This window comes from Hakea prostrata, chromosome 9, assembly GCF_041222555.1.
Source record: "Hakea prostrata isolate BN-2017 chromosome 9, UWA_Hpros_2, whole genome shotgun sequence".
NCBI classification, from domain to species: Eukaryota; Viridiplantae; Streptophyta; class Magnoliopsida; order Proteales; family Proteaceae; genus Hakea; species Hakea prostrata.
The window spans coordinates 56,906,344-56,929,990 of record NC_142608.1 but is presented as its reverse complement, the minus strand read 5'-3'; the positions used below and the strand labels follow the sequence as shown (position 1 = coordinate 56,929,990).

Genomic DNA, 23,647 nt, shown 5'->3' with positions numbered 1-23,647 from the left:
AAGTGGACAATATTCTTGTAAATACATGATGGTTCTCAGCCGTTGATATCAAAGGAAAAGGTTCTAATCCTACAAGCCAATTTTAACCTAGCACTTTTGGGGGAAAAGAAGGGTACAAAGGAGGCAAAAACGTGGAAGGCAAAGGAGGATAGAGAAAAGAGGAGAAAAGAGGAGACTTGGCTAAGGCAAGGAGAGAAGAGAGAACGAATACTGGAGCTCTTGTGGAAGCAAGGAGCTGCTGGAGTTGCTGATTTGCTGGAGAAGAAGGCTGGAGCTCGTGTGGAAGCATTGAAGCTTTAGTTTCTTCTTGTTTTTATTACTCTAGCTTAAAGAAATATGGGTGGACGAATTACCCTGTGTACTGTGATCGTACCGAACAACTCCTCGAACGACCACTAGAGAATCACCATTCTGACTAGCTTACGGTGCAGAAGCAAGAGTCCCAGCGAAAATTCGAGTCGGGTCACTTCGAGAAAAAGAATTCGAGGAAGAAGCAAACATCAAAGGTGTTGTTCCATTGGCCTAAAATGAAGGTGTTGTCATTGTTGGCAACTTAAGTGGGTTTTGATATGGTACAGCAACATACAAAAAGGTTCCGAGAGAAAGAATCCAATTCAAATAAAGAAAACTCAAGAATCCCGTTTTTGAGGGTCTCTGTCCAGTTTTGATCAACCTCTTCATCGGATGGTCATCTAGTGTCCGATTGAGCCGATTTTTGGAGGAGAGCTTCAAGACTTCTTGATCTTCAAATCCAACGGTGAGATTGTTCATTGGAGATCTCTAAATTAGTCCGATTGGTACGTCAAAACACTCCTTGTTTAAGTCAGATAGGAACTCTGAGTTTGATTCAAACTCTGAGTCCAGTTTTGATCAACCTCTTCATCGGATGGTCATCCAGTGTCCGATTGAGCCGATTTTTGGAGGAGAGCTTCATGACTTCTTGATCTTCAAATCCAACGGTGGGATTGTTCATTGGAGATCTAGAAGTTAGTCCGATTTGTACGTTAAAACACTCCTTGTTTAAGTCAGATAGGAACTCTGAGTTTTATTCAAACTCTGAGTTAAATTAATCTATAAAAGGAGAGCAAACTCCAGCAAAAGGGAGGACGTTTTTGAGGAGCTTGGGAATAGCGTGGAGGTCGAACCAGAAGACGTTGGTTGGCTATGGAGATCTGAAGCTTGGGAATAAGAAGTCTTTTGTTTTGCTGAACAAGAAAGAAAGTGAAAGAGAAGAAAAGAGAAGCAGCAGAAGAAAAGAAGGGAACATGGTTGTATGGCTTTTTTAAAGAGAGAAAATTGAAAAAGATTGAAAAGAGAAAAAAAAGGAGTTGGAGAAAAAGAGAAACAAATATTGTTACCATGCATCTTACACAAGTTGAGGTAACCCGTATTCACAAGTGATTGTCTATTATTTTCTAGGTTATGTTTAGTGATGAAGAATCTAGCTCATGAATGTAATTTGGGGAACTTGAATTATTGGTTTACATTGTTACCTAGCAAGTTGGAGCTTGTCTAGGGGGTTGGGGTTGGTGCCCTTGTCTGAATTGCATTTTAGACTATAGCAGGGATTGGTGTTCCTGGACTGTTGTAGCAGTCAAAATAATGTGACGTAGCAAGTTGGAGCTTGTCTAGGGGGTTGGGGTTGGTGCCCTTGTCTGAATTGCATTTTAGACTATAACAGGGATTGGTGTTCCTGGACTGTTGTAGCAGTCAAAATATCTAAGAGTGTATTGAGTAATATACAAAACCCTAGGTAGGGTATTATTCAGTGGATGTAGGCAATTTGGCCGAACCACGTAAACTCTGGTGCATTGCGTTTTTGTTTATTTTTCTTTGTTGCACATATTGGAGTGCCTTGATTGCAGAGTGGTGGTACACTGTCTGGTAGACCCAGCCACATTGTGGTGAATTTTTGAAGACACTGATTCACCCCCCCCTCTCAGTGTCAATCTGGGAATAACAAAAGGAATGTAAGTTAGTTTGGATTTAATCGATGAAATAAGGGACAAAGCCCAATTTTGACTTGAAGAATATCATCGAAGAATTGCAATATATTATATGCCAAGGTTCTGAGTGAACAGTACTTCCCTGGTGAACTCGTACTTCGTCAAACGGCGGCTTCAGATCCAACCAATCAAGAAAAATTATCCCCAAATTGAGAGGGACCATACATAGTCATATGGCAAGTTGCCCCAGGAGTGCATCATTTACAAGACCCGGAAATGAACAATAGGATCCCTCGATCATGAAATTCAAACAACCTTCGAAAATACTATCAATGAGCATAGTTACCACGAACGTCACAGATACTTCAAATTTTGTTATTTACTTCAGTATATAGTCACTTGGGGAGATTTTTTAACCCCAGTACTTCAAATTTTTCATCTTCAAATAAGTAAAGACGATCATATTATTTGCTACATGATCTCACGTCAATTTGACTAACCATATAGAAAGACCTAAGATTCTTAGGCGAAAAAGACCTAAAATAATTAGGCAGAAAGACCTAAGATACTTAGGTAGAAAGACCTAAGATACTTAGGCAAAAAAGACCTAAGATAATTAGGCAAAAAAGACATAAATTACTTAGGAAGAAAAACCTAAGTTTCTTAGGTAGAAAGACCTAAGTTTCTTAGGCTGAAAAGAGCTAGGCAGAAAAGACCTAAAATAATTAGGCAGAAAGGCCTAAGATACTTAGGCAGAAAGACTTAAGATATTTAGGCATAAAAGATCTAAGATAATTAGCAGAAAAGACCTAAGATATTTAGGCAAAAAGACTGAAGATATTTTGGCAGAAAGACCTAAGATACTTAGGCAGAAAAGACCTAAGATTCTTAGGCAGAAAAGACCTAAGATTCTTAGGAGAAAAAGACCTAAGAATCTTAGGCAAAAAAGACCTAAGATTCTTAGGCGGAAAAGACCTAAGATTCTTAGGCGGAAAAGACCTAAGTCCCTTAGGCAGAAAAGACCTAAGTCCCTTAGGGGAAAACCCTAAAATTCATTAGGCATGAAAACTTCAACGATTTTTTCATCATACTCAAAGTTATCATGCCCAAGGGGTAGTGGGTTATAACTGAGCAATTGTTGACGAACAACTACTTGGCCTTATGACCGAACAAACCCTTACCGAACAGTATGCTTCTTGAATGATGAACAGACACTTTATATGACCGAACATCTCCTTACCGAGCAGTATGCCTGACAACCTTACATGGTAGCATGCCATGAACGAGCAGCACATAAGCTACCGAACAAAGATGCTCACGTCACAAGACATAGCAAGGTTGACAAAGAGAGATATCCATAACATACCGAACAAAGGTACTTGGATAAGAAATATCCACAACATACCGAACAAAGGTACTTGTATAAAAAAGATGATATACAAAAAGATTCATTGTTTAAATCTGCCACAGGCAGAAAAGATGAATAAAAAGCATCCAAAGATTAAGTCTCCGCAGACTTATGGTCGGCATCTGCAACATTAATCGAGGGACCGGCTTGATCTACCTCCTCAGGGGACGGCTCCTAGTCGGAGTCAAGAAAATCCGGGACGATCATAACTGATCTATTGAAGGGCAAAGATCCATGTACCGGATCCATTCAGCTGAGTTTCTCCTGATTTGATGGCCTATGCCTCTTTCATCCTCTGTTTTTTTCCCTCCGTCTTTCATTTTTCAGTTTCCATTATGCATTTCTCATCTCTTTTCCTCTCCTCTTTGTTTTATTTATTTGCTTAGGCCCAACTTTTCCTTAATGTGTAGTTTTGATACACGTAGCCGACACATTTTTTTTATTAAATAGAAATCCTTACCTTGTCCCAGATTTGTTTTGAAGATGTCCTGTGATCCATCTATTACTTTTTGGGCATCTTTCTCTACATTTGTAACTTACAATCTTGTTTCTAATCATACTTTACAGGAAAAGCAACTGCAGGAAATGGTACAAAACATGAATCGTGAATTCATGACTGGGTATTACAGGTATTTTCCTTTGATGTCAATTATGCTTATTTTGGGAAATTGGCAGATGCTTCAATGTGTGTACTATTTTTTTTTTTAAAGTACACAAGAAGGCACAACAGAATTATATGTTGCTTGAACTGAATTGCAGTCATAGCAATAACCAAGTGATTGCCGATAGGAAGAGTGTTATTATCATTTATATAAATGGACATCTCCACATATAGAATTTTTGGGTATTTAATGTTCAACATGATGTATATATGAGATAAAGGAAATGTAAATGGAACGAAAGGAAAAGGAAATCAAAAGGATTAACAACTGCAGTTTACCTGTCAGTCTTTTTTGCCAGACTACAATTTGCTTGCAGAGGCATCTACCAACCCTACTTAGCAATAAGATGGACTTTCTATTCGAGATCTTTCCAGTAGATTTGAAATTCCATCTGTCTTGACATCAGAAGTAACTTGTCCATGGCAACCTTTTAGATGTAGATGCTCTGAGAAATAAATACATTGTAATTAATCTCTTGGAACCTCCCATTCTCCTAATGTGGGCGTGATTTTATTTTATTGTTTTTAAACTTCGGTCATATATTCTTCCTCTTATGGACCCCTCGTCTCTTCGCTTTTTGGTAATAAACTGTTATTCTCTCTCTCTCTCAAAAAAAAAAAAAAAAAAAAAACTTCTCTTGTTTAGATTTATTCAGAAAATATATTCTTTATTCAGAGAGTTTAATATTGGATTAATTAGCAGATGTTAGTGCTCTAATATTAGGAAATTGCTTAAATTGCCAGGTCAAGAGACCAATGCTGGATATAGGACAGCTCACATTTGGGACATACATTTTGCTGCTACTGATTTTATCAATATGATGGAGAGATTCTTGCTGAAAGGGTGTGTCAACCTGGTTATTCATGTAAAAGTGAAGAGGTATGAATCAACTTCCAAATTACGGGCTCGGATCATTAATTTGTATATAGGAACTAACCTGATTTTCTGTCTATAGAGACTGATCTTTTTTGTTGCGACTTTTCCTGTGTGGTTAATGCAGCGAATGTTGATAAATCTTGTCTTTCTAAGCAAAAGTTTTGATCTTGCTTGTTTAACAGGTAGTTCTACATTCTTTACTGTTTAAAGTTTTGACAATATTGTTTATTTCCAAGATTTGGTCAGTGCTATTTGTCTGACATACTGTTTGGAGCCAACAAAATCGAATCAGGTTGTGACTATTCTTCCATGACAATATCTTCTGTTGATTTATATATCCATTTACTCATCAAATTTTGAGCGAATGCAACTATGTTTCTGGTCTCATAGACCATAGCTATAGTGTCTACATAGCAGTTTCCCATTTGATTACTTGAATACAGGACAGATAACCCTTTTAACAATCCTAATGATGCAGCTTTTGATCATTTGTGATGTCAAAACTTATACAGGCTAATGTGATCTATTAGAGAATTACGATCATTTCAAGTCTCTTTTGTGAAAGCATTGGAGGATTTCATCTTTTCAACTCTGCCCATATACTGTAACTGATATTCAAGGATTTTTGTATTCTTAGATCACCTAGTATAACTCCTGAAGATCTTACGAATTTTCTGTTCGCTTTATCAGTTCAGGTATCAAAACATATTTTGCTGCTACGAAGGGTTTTCATCAACAGATGTCTTGTTCAGCGCACGCACACACACACAGCAATCTTCAAATTAAGTGTTAGGTTTTTTATTAAAATCTATATTATATATATATATATATTAAGTTTCAAAATTAATCTTTGCATTTCTTTTATTTAATTGTTTTGTTTGTGTGTGGGACCCATGAGGTAAGGGTGGTAATGAGGCACCATGTGTAAAGGAAGCACTTCATGACCTTGGTTATAAGACTCTTCATGACATTGGTCATGGGTCTTAAAGGTCTTGAAATTCTAACTCTTGACATTCATTTCTCATTTCAACTTCATGACTATTACCATGAGTGGGGGTTAAGGTCTTTGAATGGGTTAAATCCTATTCATTCCAAAGAAGTGAATATGAGAGTTACTTCCCCTAGTAGTGGGGAGGTTAGGTCAAGGGGGTTTATTCATATTAATGGAGGAGGGACAAGCCATTGATTCTTCATTAGTGGAGAATTGATTCTGTCACACCCCACCCAGCCGGATCCGGTAATACCCGAATAGCCGTGGGGGTGAAACACCACAAGATCTAAGTTCAGTGACAAATCCATACAAAACATGATATAGCATAATTAAATGGACAAGAATAAATTAAGTTCAAGAAATAAATTATCAAATCTTAAATAATGATTACAATCATCCATTATTTCAAATCAAAACTAAACATCAGAATCTTAGAAGAGAAAGAATATTTAAAGTTGCAGCGGAAAATCATTTAAGGAAGCTCTAAGGAAAAGAAACTCCATAAGAGCAGTCTTGGCATGAACATGAAGCGTCATGAGCTTCTACTTCTTCTCCGACAACGCCCTCCTGGTAGCTATTCATCAAAAGATCCTCAGCGTAGGAGGGGTCCTTAAAACCTGTAGAGCAGTCTAAAGAAACAAACAAAATAAAGGAATGAGTTCATAGAACTCAGTGAGGTAACTAACATTCATGTCAATACATTCATCCATACTCCATATCATAATTCATAAAACAATCATGTATTTAATAATATAAACAACAAATGCATGGTGATGATATGATGTTCCTAACTCTATAATATAGTCTCTAAAGTAGACACGCATTAAGTCACACACCAGTCTTCTTTAGGCAGTCTCATCACTCTTCCCTCACGGCACTCAAGCACGTCTGTTGGGTTCTCCGCGGCAATTGGGTCAAGTCACATCAATCAGTGGCTGGGGTATAAGTCGCCACTCTCTCACATCACCATTGGTATAAGATCTGGTGCGTGTCAAGGATTACTCTAAGCCCAATGCAAAGTCATACGGTCTCGTACTACATATGATCCGGATACTTCCCCTATGGCAACAACCAACTCGGTTCAGTATCTTTTCCCACCTAGAGTCAACGTATCTTATGGCACCAACCAACTCGGACTACGTTGACCCCTAACCCTATGGTCATCCACATATAATGGACAGGATGCTCTCCATGTCCTCTCACGGCTCATTTCACCGGTCTTGAGCGCCCATGAGCCCTTGTCTATTATATGCAACCCTACCATCTCATGATGACAGTGGGCCTGCTTGATGCTCACAGGACCCAGCCACTGACATCACGGGTTAACCGGTTTCAATACCCCTACCGGAAGGGTAGTAGTACTCATGAGGTCACCTAGCCAAACACTTCTAGACATGCCCTACATATGTCAATCAGTAATTAGGGAAAGCGCCAAGGGCACCATAGGAATGCGGCCCATACCGCTTCCTCTTGTATCCTATGGCAGAAATGCCAAAAGGGCATTCCCCATTCCCCCAATGTTACCTAGACAATCACATAAGATCACTAGGGCAATGGGCGAACCCATGACCCTAGTAGAAAATACAAGGTAGAGGGAATAATAATATTCCTCCTCTTTCATCTCATACAATATCATACCATATTCATATCAATAACATAGGATTCAATAGCAAAGAGAAATACTTAAGCAATAAATCTTACATTCCATTCGTGCAAAGTCATACACATGCATATCATGGTAAATATAAATTTACAACAATTTATATCAATAAAAGAAATTAAAATAATAACAATTAATTATGTATAACAAGGTTAGTTATTCCTCACCTTTTACTTTGTTCTTTTCTCCAATGATCAGTAATTCCTTCTCACAAATTAGTGACTACAGATATATTAACATATTCATGCAAAAGAAATAATTATCACAAATTAGAGCCAATTTGAGTTTCCAAGAATATCTTAAAACATTCCCACAAAAACCCAAATTTGAAAACTAGGTTAAAAAGGGTCACTAGTGAATGGTCACTAATTCGCCACCAATTCGAAGTTTAAATGAAACGAAACTTTGGGGTTGGGGAAAACTAATTGGCAGCAAAAGGATCCTACGGTACCTTCAATTTGATTAAATTTGACCCATCTCAAAAAGCTCCAAATTTGGCTCTCATAAATCACCCGTGGGTGACCCAGAGAGTCAAAATGAATCACCCTTAGCATGGGATCTTACCAATACTCCCATACTCAAGAGAAACATTAATATAAGAAAAGATAAGCATCTAGGGTACCTATCATTATTCCCTTTCATAGATCCCCACGAAAGAAGAGAAGAGAAACTCTTACCAATTATGATTAAAGAGAAGGGTTAAAGAAAACTAACATTTCCTAGTAATTTTGCGAAGATTCAGATCACAAACACCTTCGGAAGAATGGAAATCGCTCCTCTCTTTCGTTTCTCCTTTTCTCCAAAGCCTTCGCCTCTTTCTAGCCTCCATAATGCGTTTACGGATGAGATAAAACATAAATAGGGTTTAAAAATCCGAAATTCCAAATTTGCCCCTAAACAGAAAATGGGGTGGGGGGTTGGTTCACCCAAACGGCCCAATCTTCCGGTGGGGGGTTGGACTCCCAAACTGACTCCGATTTTAGTGATTTTTGGCTCGTTGGAAAGCTCTTTCGATGACCTTTGATTTGATACCTTATTCGCATCAATCAGATTCTCCGACATCAATCTATGGTCATTCAAATATCACCCTATTTACATCATTGTGATTAATCTTCTCTCTTCATTTAAACTCTAGGAGAGTTGTTGAGTCATTATGAGGGTCATCCACCAACACTGGGTCCATTTTCAAACCTTAGGGCTTGACTTAAATGGTCCACGATTGTCACCAACTCGAGGCCTGGGTTCTCGGTCTTGAAACCGCGGGTTAAAGGGGTAGAAATCCGGGGGATTTCACATATTCTCCCCTTGTGAGGAGGTGAGGTTTGGGCCTATATAAACCCAACCCTTCCTTGCATATTGTATGCAAATAGAGACACTCCTCACTCACATTGTTTGTTTTACAAAGTTCATTTTTTTCTTGAGTTGTCTAAGTGTTGTGCTCTAGCTTTTGGCTCCTTGAAGGGACTAGAAGTACTACCTCATCTTCTAGTTGGAGGTTGCTTTATCTTGGAGGTGGTGGTGCGAAGAACCCTTGGTAGTAGGGTGCATCAATTACCTTAAAGATGGCACTCAAGGTGTGACTCAACCTCATCGATCGGTGGTTCGTTCGGTTGCAACTTCAAGCTCTCCGGATTTGCTAAAGATCTTCATCTCTCAATTGTATTGCAATTTCATTTTTGTGTGTTTGAAGAATTTGTAATACAATTACCCCCAACAAGTTTAAGGTAATTGATTTTGAAAGATCCAATGGCAAGTCTTGGAGATGGCGACTTCAACAAAGACGATAACAACAACGTTGAGGTTGTTGATGGAGTTAACACCGGAGGAGATCCTTCAAACAAGAACGTTGAAGGCAACGTCAACCAACAAGGTGATGACACACTCGTTGCCATAGATGGTATGAAATATCCATTCCTTGCTACTCATGATTCAATCCCCATTAATGTAATTCCAACAGTGACAGATCTTATCCCGGATTTGGGTAAGATAAGGATTGTCATTGAGTTCGACAAAATCGAACAGTTTGGAGGTCAAAATATCAAAAGGTGGAGGCAAATGTTGCTATTTGCCTTAGCCCAAATTGGGGTGGCATTTACCTTGACTGAACCCATACCAGAAAAAAGTAATGATCCTATTAAGGAGGGCAAAAGGGTGGCTTGGATTCAAGCGGACTACCAATGCAAGAATCGAATTTTGAATGCATTATCTAATGACTTATACCATGTGTATAGTTCATTAGAATATGCCTATTCGATTTGGGATGCTTTGGTTAAAAAGTACTCTCTTGAAGATGTTGGTTCAAAGAAATACTTGGTGGCTAGCTTTCTAAATTTTACTATGAAAGATAGTGACACAATATCAACCCAAATTGATTTATTTCAAATTGTGGTTGGGAAGCTAGCAAAAGAGAAAATGGTCTTACCTGAAGAATTTGTAATCGGTGCCTTGATTGAGAAACTTCCACCTTCATGGAATGCTTTCAAGTTGTCTATGAAATATAAGAAGACAGGATTGACCTTAGACCAGTTGGTTGTAAGGATCAAGATTGAAGAAAGGAACCGGTTCAAAGACAAAGGTGAAAAAGACCTTGGAGAAAATCGCCTAAAAGCAAATTTGGTGGAAACCAATAAGCAAAACAAGAAGAGGAAAAGTCATCAAAACTATGATGAGTCTTCTAAGAAGAAGAAATTGGCTTGTTTTGTTTGTGGAAAGGTTGGCCATTTCAAAAAAGATTGTAGGTTCAAGAAGAAAAAAACTGAAAAGGTGAACCTAATTGAAGATGATGTGTTTGTAGCTATGATCACAAAAGCCAACTTGGTTGAAAAATCAAAGGATTGGGTGTTGGATAGCGGTGCTACAAGACACATCTATGGTGATCTCAAGATGTTTTCTTCCTATTCCATGGGCTCAAATGATGAAAAGGTATTTATGGGAAACTCCCAAAGTGCCCCTGTTATGGGAAAAGGTAAGGTGATTTTGAAACTCACTTTGGGGAAGACTATTGTTCTCACCAATGTCCTTCATGTGTCGGATATTAGGCGAAATTTAATTTCAATTCCTTTGCTTAATAAAGTAGGAATGAAGTTGGCTTTTGAAAGTGATAAGGCAATTATCACTAAAAACAATGTATTTGTGGGAAAGGGATATCTTAGTGAGGGCCGGATTGTTTGTACTTAGTATTTCCAATGTTATATATTAAAAGGCTAGTACCTCTTCTACTTACTTTGTTGTTTCGTCTAATTCTTTTGATTTGTGGCATGGTAGGTTAGGTCATAGTAGTGTAAAATATATCACCAAACTATGCAAGTTAGGGATGATCACCGATAAGGTGGAATCTCCCAAGGACAAGTGTAAAACTTGTGTGGAGGCTAAGTTAACCAAAATGCCTCACAGAACTATGGATAGAAAAAGTGATCTCTTTGAATTGATCCATAGTGACTTAAGTGACTATAAATCATATGAGTCAAGGGGAGGAAACAATTATGTTATCACCTTCATAGATGATTATTCTAGATATACCATGATATATTTGCTCAAATCAAAGGATGAGGCCGGAAAGGCATTTATATCTTACAAAACGGAAGTTGAAAATCAACTTGGCAAGAAGATTAAAAGACTTAGAACCAATAGAGGGATTGAGTATTTTAATCTTGATAAGTTTTGTGAGGAAAATGGAATTATCCATGAAACGACCGCTCCTTACCAACCGGAATCAAATGGGGTAGCGGAAAGGAAAAATAGATCTCTTAAAGAGATGATGAACTCCATGTTGTTGAGTTCTAATGTACCACTTGATATGTGGGGGGAAGCCATGTTGACATCATGTTATCTATTAAATAGAATCCCACATAACAAGACCGGTATGGTTCCATTTGAAAAATGGTTTGGTAGAAAACCAAGTATAAAACATTTACGTGTTTGGGGCTGTTTGGCCAAGGTGTTATTACCGGGTTCCAAGAAAATGAAACTAGGTCCCAAAACATGTGATTGTGTGTTCTTGGGGTATGCGATAAATAGCACGACATACCGATTCATGGTAATTAAATCCATGGATGATGTTATTGAACCAAATAGCATCATAGAATCAAGGGACATTGAGTTTTTTGAAAGATTATTCCCCTTTAACTCCGCCTTACCTATAAGTAAGGAGAGCCAATTGATCAATGGGGAATTGGATCCAATTGAAGAGAATATTAATCAATTGAGTATTAGTGATGGAAATCAATCAAGAACAAGCAAACGACTCAAAAGACCCAAATATAAGGATGATGAGTGGTTTGTTTACTTGGTAGATAAGGATCCTCTTAATTATAAAGAAGCTATCACATCACTAGATGCCATCTTTTGGAAGGAGGCAATCAAGAATGAACTTGATTCAATCTTGGCAAATAATACTTGGGAATTGGTAGATTTACCAATTGGCTCTAAAACTTTGGAGACCAAGTGAATATTTCAGAAGAAGTTAAAAAGTGATGGGTCCCTTGATCGTTTCAAGGCTAGACTTGTTGTCAAGGGATTTAGGCAAAAACCAAACATCGATTATTTTGACACATTTACCCCTGTGTCGAGAATTGCCTCAATAAGGGTTATGTTGGCAATAGCGTCAATACATAACTTGGTCATCCATCAAATGGATGTAAAAACTGCTTTTCTAAATGGTGATTTAGAAGAGGAAATTTACATAAAACAACCAGAAGGTTGTATTGTAAAAGGACAAGAACAAAAAGTTTGCAAGCTTCAAAAATTCTTATATGGATTGAAGCAAGCGCCTAAGCAATGGCATGAAAGATTAGACAAGGCTCTAATTTCAAATGGCTTTATCATCAACAATGCCGAAAGGTGCTTATATAGCAAGTTTCATGGTGGTAAAGGCGTATTTATTCTATTATACGTAGATGATATGTTGATAATGGAGACGAGCTTGGCAATAGTGAATCAAACTAAGCATATTTTGATATCTAATTTTGACACAAAAGACTTAGCGGAAGCTGATATGATTCTTGGGATCAAGATCATCAAGCAAGGGAATTGTATTTCACTATCTCAAGCTCGTTATGTGGAAAACATACTTAAAAAGTATGGCTACCATGAACTTTCAGCAGTCAAAACACCTTTTGAGGTGGGATGTCATTTGAAAAGGAACTTGGGTGAACCAGTGAACCAGAAAAGGTATGCACAAATCATTGGTTCAGTTTCATATCTTATGAATTGTACATGTCCAGATATTGCTTTTGCAGTAGGAAAGTTGAGTCAACATACTCAAAATCCAAGTAAAGAGCATTGGAGTGCAATTGATAGATTACTAAGGTACCTAAAAGGTACTATAAACTATAGTTTACACTATAGTGGTAAACCAACAGTTCTAGAAGGGTATTGTGATGCTAATTGGATTTCGGATACAAACGAATCCTTAGCCACTAGTGGGTATGTGTTTACACTAGCAGGTGGTGCAATCTCTTGGAAGTCCACAAAGCAATCATGTGGAATAGGCTCTACCATGGAAGCTGAGTTCATAGCCTTAGAGAAGGCAAGAACAGAAGCCGAATGGCTTAGAAATTTAATGGCGGATATACCATTGTGGGAAAAACCGACGCCATCAGTATCACTATATTGTGATAACCAAGCGGCTATTCACTTAGCCAAGAATAAGGTGTACAATGGTAAAAGGAGGCATATACGCCTTAGACACAATCTTGTGCGACAGTACATAGATGAAGGAATGATAGCTATCGATTATGTGAAATCAGAAAGAAATCAAGCTGACATGTTCACAAAGGCTATGTCTGTCAAAAACTTGTGTATTGCATCTATAGGAATGGGGTTAATGCCTAATCCTCGGGTCACATGATGGACACCCTACCTATGTGAAGAGGCTAAATACCTGAATTAGGTTCAAGGGGTACAAACGAAGTCATGGGAAGACCGGTTCAGTACTACTATTAATAATTAATCCATTTTAGGGTGTAGATGAAGGTAATAGTACTACCACAAGGGTAAGGTTGAGCGAAGCTCTTAATTAGTCTAATCCTAAGGAATGTGGGGGTGTGTTAGTTGTGGTGCACATCGGAGACTAACCTAAGTGGATGTAGGTGGTTTGGCCGCCGCTAATGAGAACTTATAGGCGAGTGCTCTAAACATTCACGAATCCAAGATAAGGGACATGGCCGGTTCAAAAGTCCAATGTGTAATATAGAAGGTAGCTCCAAAAGTCGACCTTTAGGACATGGATGATGGGACGGTCAGCTACGCTAATGAGGAAAGGTTCAAGGAGTCTGACTCTACCCGTACTTTGTAGCGCGACTCATTAGACCTAGTGTAAGTTCAAGTCCGAAAGACACCTACAACGATGTGTCCTTTAGTGTCTAATAAAGTCACAACACGAGTCCTTTTTTGCAATTTTGAAACTTGTGGGGGATTGTTAGGTTTTTTATTAAAATCTATATTATCTATATAGTAAGTTTCAAAATTAGTCTTTGCATTTCTTTTATTTAATTGTTTTGTTTGTGTGTGGGACCCATGAGGTAAGGGTGGTAATGAGGCACCATGTGTAAAGGAGGCACTTCATGACCTTGGTTATAAGACTCTTCATGACATTGGTCATGGGTCTTAAAGGTCTTGAGATTCTAACTCTTGACATTCATTTCTCATTTCAACTTCATGACCATTCATGGCCATTACCATGAGTGGGGGTTAAGGTCTTTGAATGGGTTAAATCCTATTCATTCCAAAGAAGTGAATATGAGAGTTACTTCCCCTAGTAGTGGGGAGGTTAGGTCAAGGGGGTTTATTCATATTAGTGGAGGAGGGACAAGCCATTGATTCTCCATTAGTGGAGAATTGATTCTCCCCTTGTGAGGAGGTGTGGTTTGGGCCTATATAAACCCAACCCTTCCTTGCATATTGTGTGCAAATAGAGACACTCCTCACTCACATTGTTTGTTTTACAAAGTTCATTTCTTTCTTGAGTTATCTAAGTGTTGTGCTCTAGCTTTTGGCTCCTTGAAGGGACTAGAAGTACTACCTCATCTTCTAGTTGGAGGTTGCTTTATCTTGGAGGTAGTGGTGCGAAGAACCTTTGGTAGTAGTAGATCGGTGGCTTGTTCGGTTGCAACTTCAAGCTCTCCGGATTTGCTAAAGATCTTCATCTCTCAATTGTATTGCAATTTCATTTTTGTGTGTTTGAAGAATTTGTAATACAATTACCCCAACATTAAGCGTTTTCGCCCTCAATTTATGATCCTTTAAATGCTCAAAACATACCCACATTTATACTCTCTAAGCAACATTAAAAGAACTTGCAGCACTCTCAAAATACTTCCTTCCTCCCTTAAACCGTCTCTTGTCTCCTGCTTGCACCTTGCATATATAGAGCTTCCCATCCGACACCGTTACCGAAATTAGCCGGTGTTTACCACCTTCATCTCCGTCGGCTGTCCTCGTCAAAACAGTCACAAGATAATAGGGTTTTCCACCAACCACTGGAGTTGCAGTCTCCAATATATTTGCAGTTGGAAGTTGGAACAGCATCAGGATCAAAGCCACCCTAAAAGATTCAAGTATACCCAAAGATATGAACAAAAGCATTTTCATACAATTGCAGTCATAATTGTTTTTAGTTGCTCATTGTCTGTAGATGTGATTTTACTATAATCGATCTTCTAAGCAGAATAGCAATCAGTTGAATTTTTTATTTAGAATTTTACCTCAGATTGAGTTTTGCCAAAGTAAGCTTGCTTTCCCAGCAAATGGTCCACCTGCACAGAGTCACAATATAGTCTAGTAGTTAACAAACATCACTTTTGCAAGCTTATAAATGCATGTTTGGTTTCTACAACTCATTTTACTTGGAAACAAACGGCAGAAACATAACTAAAAGTGTCTCAAGATTCATAACAAAATGTATAACCAATTAGAGACTTGAAGGTTGTGTTTGGTATACATTCTTTGAATGCATTCAAGCTTTGATCGATTTTGGAATCATAAAATAACAAAAAATTACCTTAGAGAGGAATTCCTCTGGTGGGCAAAAATCTGTGATTGTCTTCTTATCGGTTGGTTGGACAAGGACTGCGAGGTAGCTATTGGCATCAAAGTTATCTTCATATCTGAGAACCTGTCCAGGGTACTCAACCTCATTGCTAGGGTTCCATTATGCCGGAATCAACAACTTGAATCCATCTCCATCGTAGGGTATGAAGTCAGTGTTCGCCTTTGGCTTGCCAAACACATTGGCTGCAACAATTAGCCAAATTCATTTAATCATGTTGAAGAAAATTAGATGCCCAGATTTTGAACATATAATTAAACCAATGCATCACGTTGTAGAAATGGTTAATTAGTTCTCACAATTTGCTTCAGAAAGATATCAAAAGGGAATTTTGAAGAACATATTGAAATGATCATGAAGATGAACTAAAATATTGAATTACCAGCTTCCCGGTAAGCAGCATCGGCCGGAGAAACTTTAGTGGCGACGGCAGCAGCACCAATGAGGACTGCGAGAGCCAACCGACGGGAGACGGCATCATTTCCATTGGCATCATTGATGGCCTGTTTTTGGGCCTTGCAGACTAGCTGGGTTGGCTTGGAGATTGGCACAGGGCGCTGTGAGGATGAGGAGGAGGTGGATCTAGTTGGGGTGGAGACTGGAATGGTGGTGGAGAAAACGTGAGGTAGAGGCCATTGATTCACACTCACACAGACACTCTTCTCCCTTAGTTTCTTTCTTATCTGTTCTAAACCAAACAGATTTGAAGGATGGATGACTACTTGTGATTAGAAGAAAGAACATGTTCTTTTTTGATGTGTGATGGAAAATGGTTGGTTTTGAATTTGGGACGTGGAAGTGGATAACAAGAAGATGAGATTTTGTGATGGATAAGGTTGGGTTTCAATCGGTTTATCTAGGTTGAACCGGTCTGGTTTTGATGCGGTTTATAACTTTGAAAATTTAATTTTAAAATGCACGTTTGGAATTAAAATGCCACACCAATTACAGATATAACCAGGACCCCACAATCCACATTACCAATGAGAAGAGAGTGACAAGGGTACTGCTGACACAAACTTCTAGACAAATACATTTTGTTTTATTTTTATTTTTATAAGAACTGAAGTACTTAATTAAAAGCAATTACAACCTAGAGGTTGTGATTCCATCCTATCAGTTGAAACGTTTGCGGTAGGAAAAGACCTGGGGAACACCAGTTGTTGGTTCCATTGTTGTGTTCTGAACGACCACCTGAAGAGGAACATTAGTAAACGGTTTCAACAGTACGATGGCGTTGAGGATGAAGCGCGCTTCCATTGAGCCCCATGTAGCCCAAAATAGTGAGACTGGATCTGAAGATTCTCGACGAAGAGAGTCGAGAAACAGATTGTAGCGGTCAATGAGGGCTGCTTGAGACGATTCTGGGAGAGTTCTTCGCCGTTTGCAAATGTTCAGGTCAACTAGTGCTGGTTCCTCTTTATCTTCCCCCTCCTTCATCCCATTGCCTTCAGTTTGGGTTTGAACATCCACCATCCTCTTCACATTAGAATTCTCTATTCTTGTCATTCCTCTCATTGCGATTGGACAGTCACAATTGGTTGCCAAAGAGACCGATTGAGTGTGCAGATTTTGGATCGTGATCCTTCCTAATTTCTCCATGCGTTCCACAATTTACATAATTTTTTGCAAAATGTTTCCTTCATCAATCTTTTTTGGCGACACAGGATTATCATTCAACAACACATTGAGTCCCGTTGGGGCATCCACATCCACCGTCGAAGTTGCATTAATTGGAATCTCACTGAATGCAGCTTTACCAACCTCAGTGGATTCGTTGGATTCATTAAGAAAGTGAGGTAGCACTTCTTCAGTTGTTGGCAACATTTCAAAAAGAAGGTCCAGATCAATCTCCTCTTCAAAGAACAACTTTTGTTTCCCTTTATCACTCGCATTGACACTTGTCTTGTTTATCCCTGCCCCTATTTCCGGTCCCTTCACCTTCGCAACATAGCTCATCTTGAAAGTTGAAATATAAGCAAAACTATCATGCGAGTTCTATAATAAAATAATCTTGATACCAAGTAGAACAGCCTTTTTTGTTTGTTGGAAAGTTAATACTAAATACAAATGGAGGAGTAGTAGGATGGTTAGGAACCTGCTTCTCAGTGGAGAGGTCATGGGTTCAACTCCTACCGGCGGCATATTTAATATCCAAAAAAAAAATAAAAATAAATAAAAAATAAAAAAGAGACAAACCATCACGTGTGTTTTGCAAGTTCTTTCGTTTTTTTCATTGGGAGAGATAAAAAAGAGACAAACCATAACTGGACGAATCTTTCGATTTTTGCAAGTTCTTTCGTTTTTTTCATGGGAGAGATAAATTGTACCTGATGTAGTATAGAAAAAGGGACCTTGTATAAACCATATTTCTTCAAAATCAAAAAATGACACAACACAAAAGAAGGAAACATTAATTTTCCGTTGTCTAGGATCAACGAGGTGCAAGGGAGACATAACTTGCCTTATTGAACTCAAGGAGAACAAAACTCTCCACAAAAACTAAAAGGAGATTAATATATACAATTAAGGTAACAATGTAGAACCCCCCAAAAAAAAATTTAGTTTCTTCTTCCACAAAACATGCCACTCGCACTCTCCCAATGTGATATCATCCAACAGAAATGCTGCTCTATTTAGTTGATGGCATTAATGTTGAACTTCCTTATGCACGAGAAATCAATTTTCTTTGTAGATTGAAAGCTAGTGCCAAGCCAACATCTAACATTATTGAAAAAAGTGAAAGACTAATCACTAGTTTAAGTGTCAGAGTCTTCATTGCAAGATGTCGATGGGTAAGAGCAAGTACCGAGTATAGTATTCCTATAAAGAATGATGCAGTGAAGGATACATTGCAAGTAATGTAGATGATGTGCAATGCTGGATTAGTCCTTCAGTTGGCAATTTCAAGTTGCATGAAAGTGAATATTCCAGTAGTAGCTATAGAAAGTGGTCCCAATATGAGATTGAAAATTTTCACCGAGTCATTCTCTTCAACAATTTGTGTCATTGTAGTTTCAGGGGGATGTCTAGTCGCACATCTCTTGGTTGCAGCTACATACACATCCAACAAGACACTAGGAAAATACATTTAGATCTTAAATGGTTAGTCATTAATTCGATCAAATTTGAAGTCTATATTTATTTATGGGAAATAGTTGACTAAATGACAGTGTTTGATGGACAATCCTGTTTTATGAAACTTAAAAACTTTTTTAGGGAAAGATTTTTTTAGCCAAAGATTCCCCAAGTAACTTATATGATGCATGATCAGATTTCTCGTCTGGCAAAAAAAAAAAAAAAAAAAGTCAGATTTTGACATTCACTGTTATTCTAATAAGGGGGTTAGAAAAATAACTAACACTAAATTTTATTTATCTCTTGGTTCACACTTAGCTGGGGTGAAAGTTGAGTACTTTCTTGATCAATTGCATCTTCAATCATCTACATAAATAAAATAAAATAAAATAAAAAAGAAATACTCATGGATCTTTTTTTGGAGGGGGGGTGGAAATAGGGTGCAAAAGTATTTGAAGTGTAGGGGAACAAGGGGTTGGTCAATTACTTCAACTTCTTGAGGCCAATGATTTTGAAATTCTAAGCAAGTGATGTATAACGATGGTAGAAAAGCACAAATTTTAGTAAGGGGGTTAGAAAAATAATACTAAAACTGAATTTTATTTACCTCTTGATTCAAACTTAGTTGTGGTGAAGGTTGAGTACTTCCTCGATCAATTGCATCTTCAATCATCTACATAATATATAAGAAGAAAAAAAAATTGGAAATAGTCATGTAATCCTTCTTCTCTTCTTTCCTTTTTTTTTTTTTTTTTTTTTTTTTTTGGGGGGGGGGGGGAGGCAAATAGGATGCAAAAGTATTAGAACTGTAAGGGAAAAAAGGGGTTGGTCAATTATTTCAACTACTTGAGGCCGATGATTTGAAATTCTAAACAAGTGATGTATAATGATTGTAGAATGACACAGATCCACCCGAATATTTCAAGCTCTCAGAGTTCTGGAGGAATGTCCAAAATCAATGACATTATTACCTAAAAAGGAGTTTAGAATATAGTAATGAGTTCCCCCTGGCAAAGTTCCTCCATGGAGACCGGAGAGAGCAAGATGTAAATACATACATGATACTCTTTCTCATGAAAAATAAATAAATAAACAAAAACATATCAAAACATTAATGTGTAGGATAAATTGTATACAGAAACCATGTCCCATGTGGTTAGCGGTTGGCAGGTGCTTGGAGAGTGCAATGGGAATCTTTATTTTGTGATTAAAAATAATAATAATAAAAATTCATACATTAATATTTTTACTTTTTTGATAGAATTTTTTTTTTTTTTTTTTTTTTTTTTTTTTGGATATGAGGTTCATCCAAGTTGATAGAATTTATTTCATTAAGCTTTAAAGTATGTTTTAATGATATTCAAATAAAGGGATTTTTTTTCGTCTTCTAATGTGCAACTTAAGAAAATGTAAAGTAGAATTAGATAAACATACATACCCGGTTGAATCTGTGAAGATTGCATAATATTGTTTGGTGATCGAAGATGTTTAAGATTCTTCCTATAAGAATGAAGCAGAAAATATTATTAGATTTATGCGATTATGATTGATCATCACCATCATGCTTATGAAGATGTTAAAAAAATCATGCTTAATTACGAAGTATAAAAACAAATAGCATGGACTATTTATAACCAATTCATCAAAGGCCAGCATTAAGAAGCCCAGACCCAATCCCATGTATCCTTAAATGTTTAGATCCACTGTCACTTGCTTAGGACAAACAATAGACACATAGACACACACAGAGTTTGTACACCTGGGTTTGAGTGGTAGGCACCTGATGAAATGGAGTTTGAGCTAGAGTTGGGAGCAAGTGTTGATCAGCTGATGAATGATATATATAGAAAGTGATGAACTAAGCTAGGGACGTACATGTACGGAATAATGGATGCTAAGATACAAACTTTTGAGTCACCAAAATTTGGTAGATGAAAGTTAGAAGGTCTGATCAAGAAATATTAGAGACATTCATTTACAGAATAATGGATGGTAAGGTACAAACTTTTGTCCATCCATAATGTATAACAATTAAATGATTATCTCCATAATCACAATCTTTGTCGCACATTGGTCATCCATTTAATTATTCATGTCCTCTAATAATGAATTTTAAATAGGGTTGACATTGGTCATATCCATTAAGTTTTCTCTGCAACACTAATTTTTCATGGTTGTTGCATGCCTACGTAAGCATGGACCTAGATGGATTATAATACTTAATAATGCTTATCTATTTTACTTGGACCCCGATGCGTCACGCTTAATATCTCCGATCCCGACTAAGCCTCCTCTCGTTCTCGGGACGATGAGCCCCCGCAAGAAAGGTTAGACGCGGGCCGGCTCGTGTGTGGACAGCCACCTCCGATGGCTAAGTCGGACAGGTGAACAAAGTTAAGATCTCGGGCAAGAGCTACACAAGACTATGTTTAAAATGTATTGGATGCTTTATGGAGGGGCATGTCCTTGCTTTTATACTGAAGTATTACCTTTTCGTATTTGATAAATTTACCCGACGAGGGTCGTTGTTTCTCCTTAGATTATGCCTCTTTGTCGCCGGGTCCCGCTCTCACCGGTCGTTGAGTTGACCTTCCATCTTAAGAATGGTTGCCATATAAGTCCAGCTTATGTAACGCCTTGATTTAGTAGGTCAAGAATCGTCCCGACCAACTAACATGTTTAGCCCTGCATCGAGCTCCGAGTCGGTCGGGTATAATCTTCCCGTATCAGACCCATTAAAGTTCTCATGATTAATTGTCTACTTCACTAAAGAATTTAATGCATTATATTGGTGTGTGAACCAATTAATTTTCATCTTTATGCCATTTTAGTTCGTTCATATTTCTTGTGCTTTTAGTATGTATGTCTTATTTATTCTACTTGTATAATCACACACATAACACCTTAGAAACCAACAAATCATGGAACTTAGAATCAATCCTCTAAAAAAAAAAAAATCCAAAAAACCCAAAAAAGATAAAAGAAAAAATAAATGAATAAATAAAGAACCAAGAATCAATAACGGAACCTAGTTAGAGTAATCATACACTCAAATATGTAAATAGACAAAATCACTAAAATGTATATCTTTGACAACATCTCTAACACATCTTGGTGGTTGCGTCAGCATTTAATGACATGAAATGTTTGTATGTTTTATTCTCCCTTTCTTGGGGCCTTTGTGCTGATGATGTCAATCAATTATTCTCTTTTCTTTATGAATTATTGGTGGGTTAGTTACTATTGATATCATAGGATACAGAGTATTTAAAGTTAAAAACCAGAAAGAATTTATAACAAGTCGAAAGAGGAAATTGTTCTGGTAACTTAAATTATATAGAGGTCATCAAACACTGACATTTATTTTCAGAAAAATGGAAAAAGAAAGAAAAACAGTAAATTGAATATGCATACAAGTATAAAACATCATTTTGAGGGAGAGAGAGAGCTGATGGACGGGATCACTAACCACATTTGGTCTGGACCATCGGGACCACTTTAAAGTCCGATGAGTCCCTGCCGTTATGGGGATGATCACGTGTACCCTAACAAAACATTTCAGCAGTTGGTAAGACATAATGAGAGAGCCTGCGAATCCTAACAAACTGATCAGGCGGAAAAAATGTTTACAAACGTACCGCACTGCACTACGTAAGAACCTGGATCTCTCTAGATATATATATGCGCCCTTTAATAATCTTTTAACAAAGCGCTGGTAAGCTGATCTATACATACGCGTTAGTTTCTTTCTCCAACCCAAGAGCAACCCTCTTTCTTCCTCTCTCACTGTTCTTCTAATTGTATTTCATCGTCAACAAGGGAGGCAGTCTACTTTCAAAACTGCGCCGGTTGTAGAACCAGGCAGAGGATTGCGGGTGAAACTGGGGTTCCTTTTAAGCACCTTGCGCTCATTTGGCTGTGCTCGTTATCTAGTTGTAAGTAATGCTTTGTTTGTTCGTTCCATTTAATACGGTTTAGATCAATCTTACCTTTCTTAGATACTAGCAAAATACATCTGCACGAGGTTTATTGGATTTTGCTTGGGGGCAGTGCTTACGTGGCACTGCTCCAAGCAGCCAACGGTTAGATTTTTATTTAGATGCCTAGATTAAATCTCCATTGTCCATTATTAGCATGTGCATTAAACCCCAATTAAGTGAGAATAAACCATTTCAATTTATGTTTTAAACGAACTGAACCATATTGAGGTTCAACTCAAACCCATTTCCGTCCAAAGCGCCGGTGCTCCGGCAACTGTGATGCACCAAACTGCTCCTGGCTGCAGCACAACCAACGCCGGAAATGGCTCGGCTCAGCCCAGGCAGAGACTACAATGCTCGTCGCAATCGGCTTTCCATTATACATCTTTTCCCTCTGCAGCAATTTTTGAAACCGGAGAGATTCTTGGATAACATCAGAACCAGATTCAGTGAAATACTCAGGTCAGGGTTAGAGTAAGAACTAGAATTAGGATTTGGGGTTGAGTAGTAGGGTTCTTCGTACAGGCATTCAAGCTTGGGTTCCACTTTCGGGGTAACGATGTTGTTGTCAGGAAGAAGATTCAGGTCCAGATATGAAACTAAAAGAAATGTTAGCATTCTTATAATTTACAAAACACATAGTGGAACTCTAAGGGGGTTCAAATTCCAAAGGCTTCCAATAGGATTTACAAATCCAGAATCAACAAATGGTAAATGAATAGTTAATTTGGGTTCGATATTTATAGGATAACTGATCAACTTTAAAAATGAAAATTAGAATTCATACAGAATTTAAAGAAATACTGTCTGACCATCTAACAACTCCATCTGTAGCAGAGGCAAACATTTAGTAATTAATAAATGTAATTCACACACCCTAACATGTAAACCATAATACAATAATATAACATTTATCAAAGACATTGAATCTCTTGTAAGATCGCATTCATCATCTCCTTCATTACTATGATAGCCTTCCAACAACTGTCACTACAAAAT

The 23,647-nt window shown here is 37.8% G+C and overlaps 1 pseudogene across 1 annotated transcript; it reads right to left on the bottom strand.

Moving 5' to 3' along the window:
- Positions 1-14,039: 14,039 nt before the first annotated feature.
- LOC149005668 (oxygen-evolving enhancer protein 2, chloroplastic-like) lies at positions 14,040-16,372 on the bottom strand (annotated as a pseudogene). Its single transcript, XR_016175543.1, has 4 exons — positions 15,973-16,372; positions 15,543-15,775; positions 15,247-15,297; positions 14,040-15,086 (listed from the first exon to the last, which is right to left on the bottom strand). The product of XR_016175543.1 is annotated as an oxygen-evolving enhancer protein 2, chloroplastic-like (transcript).
- Positions 16,373-23,647: the final 7,275 nt, after the last annotated feature.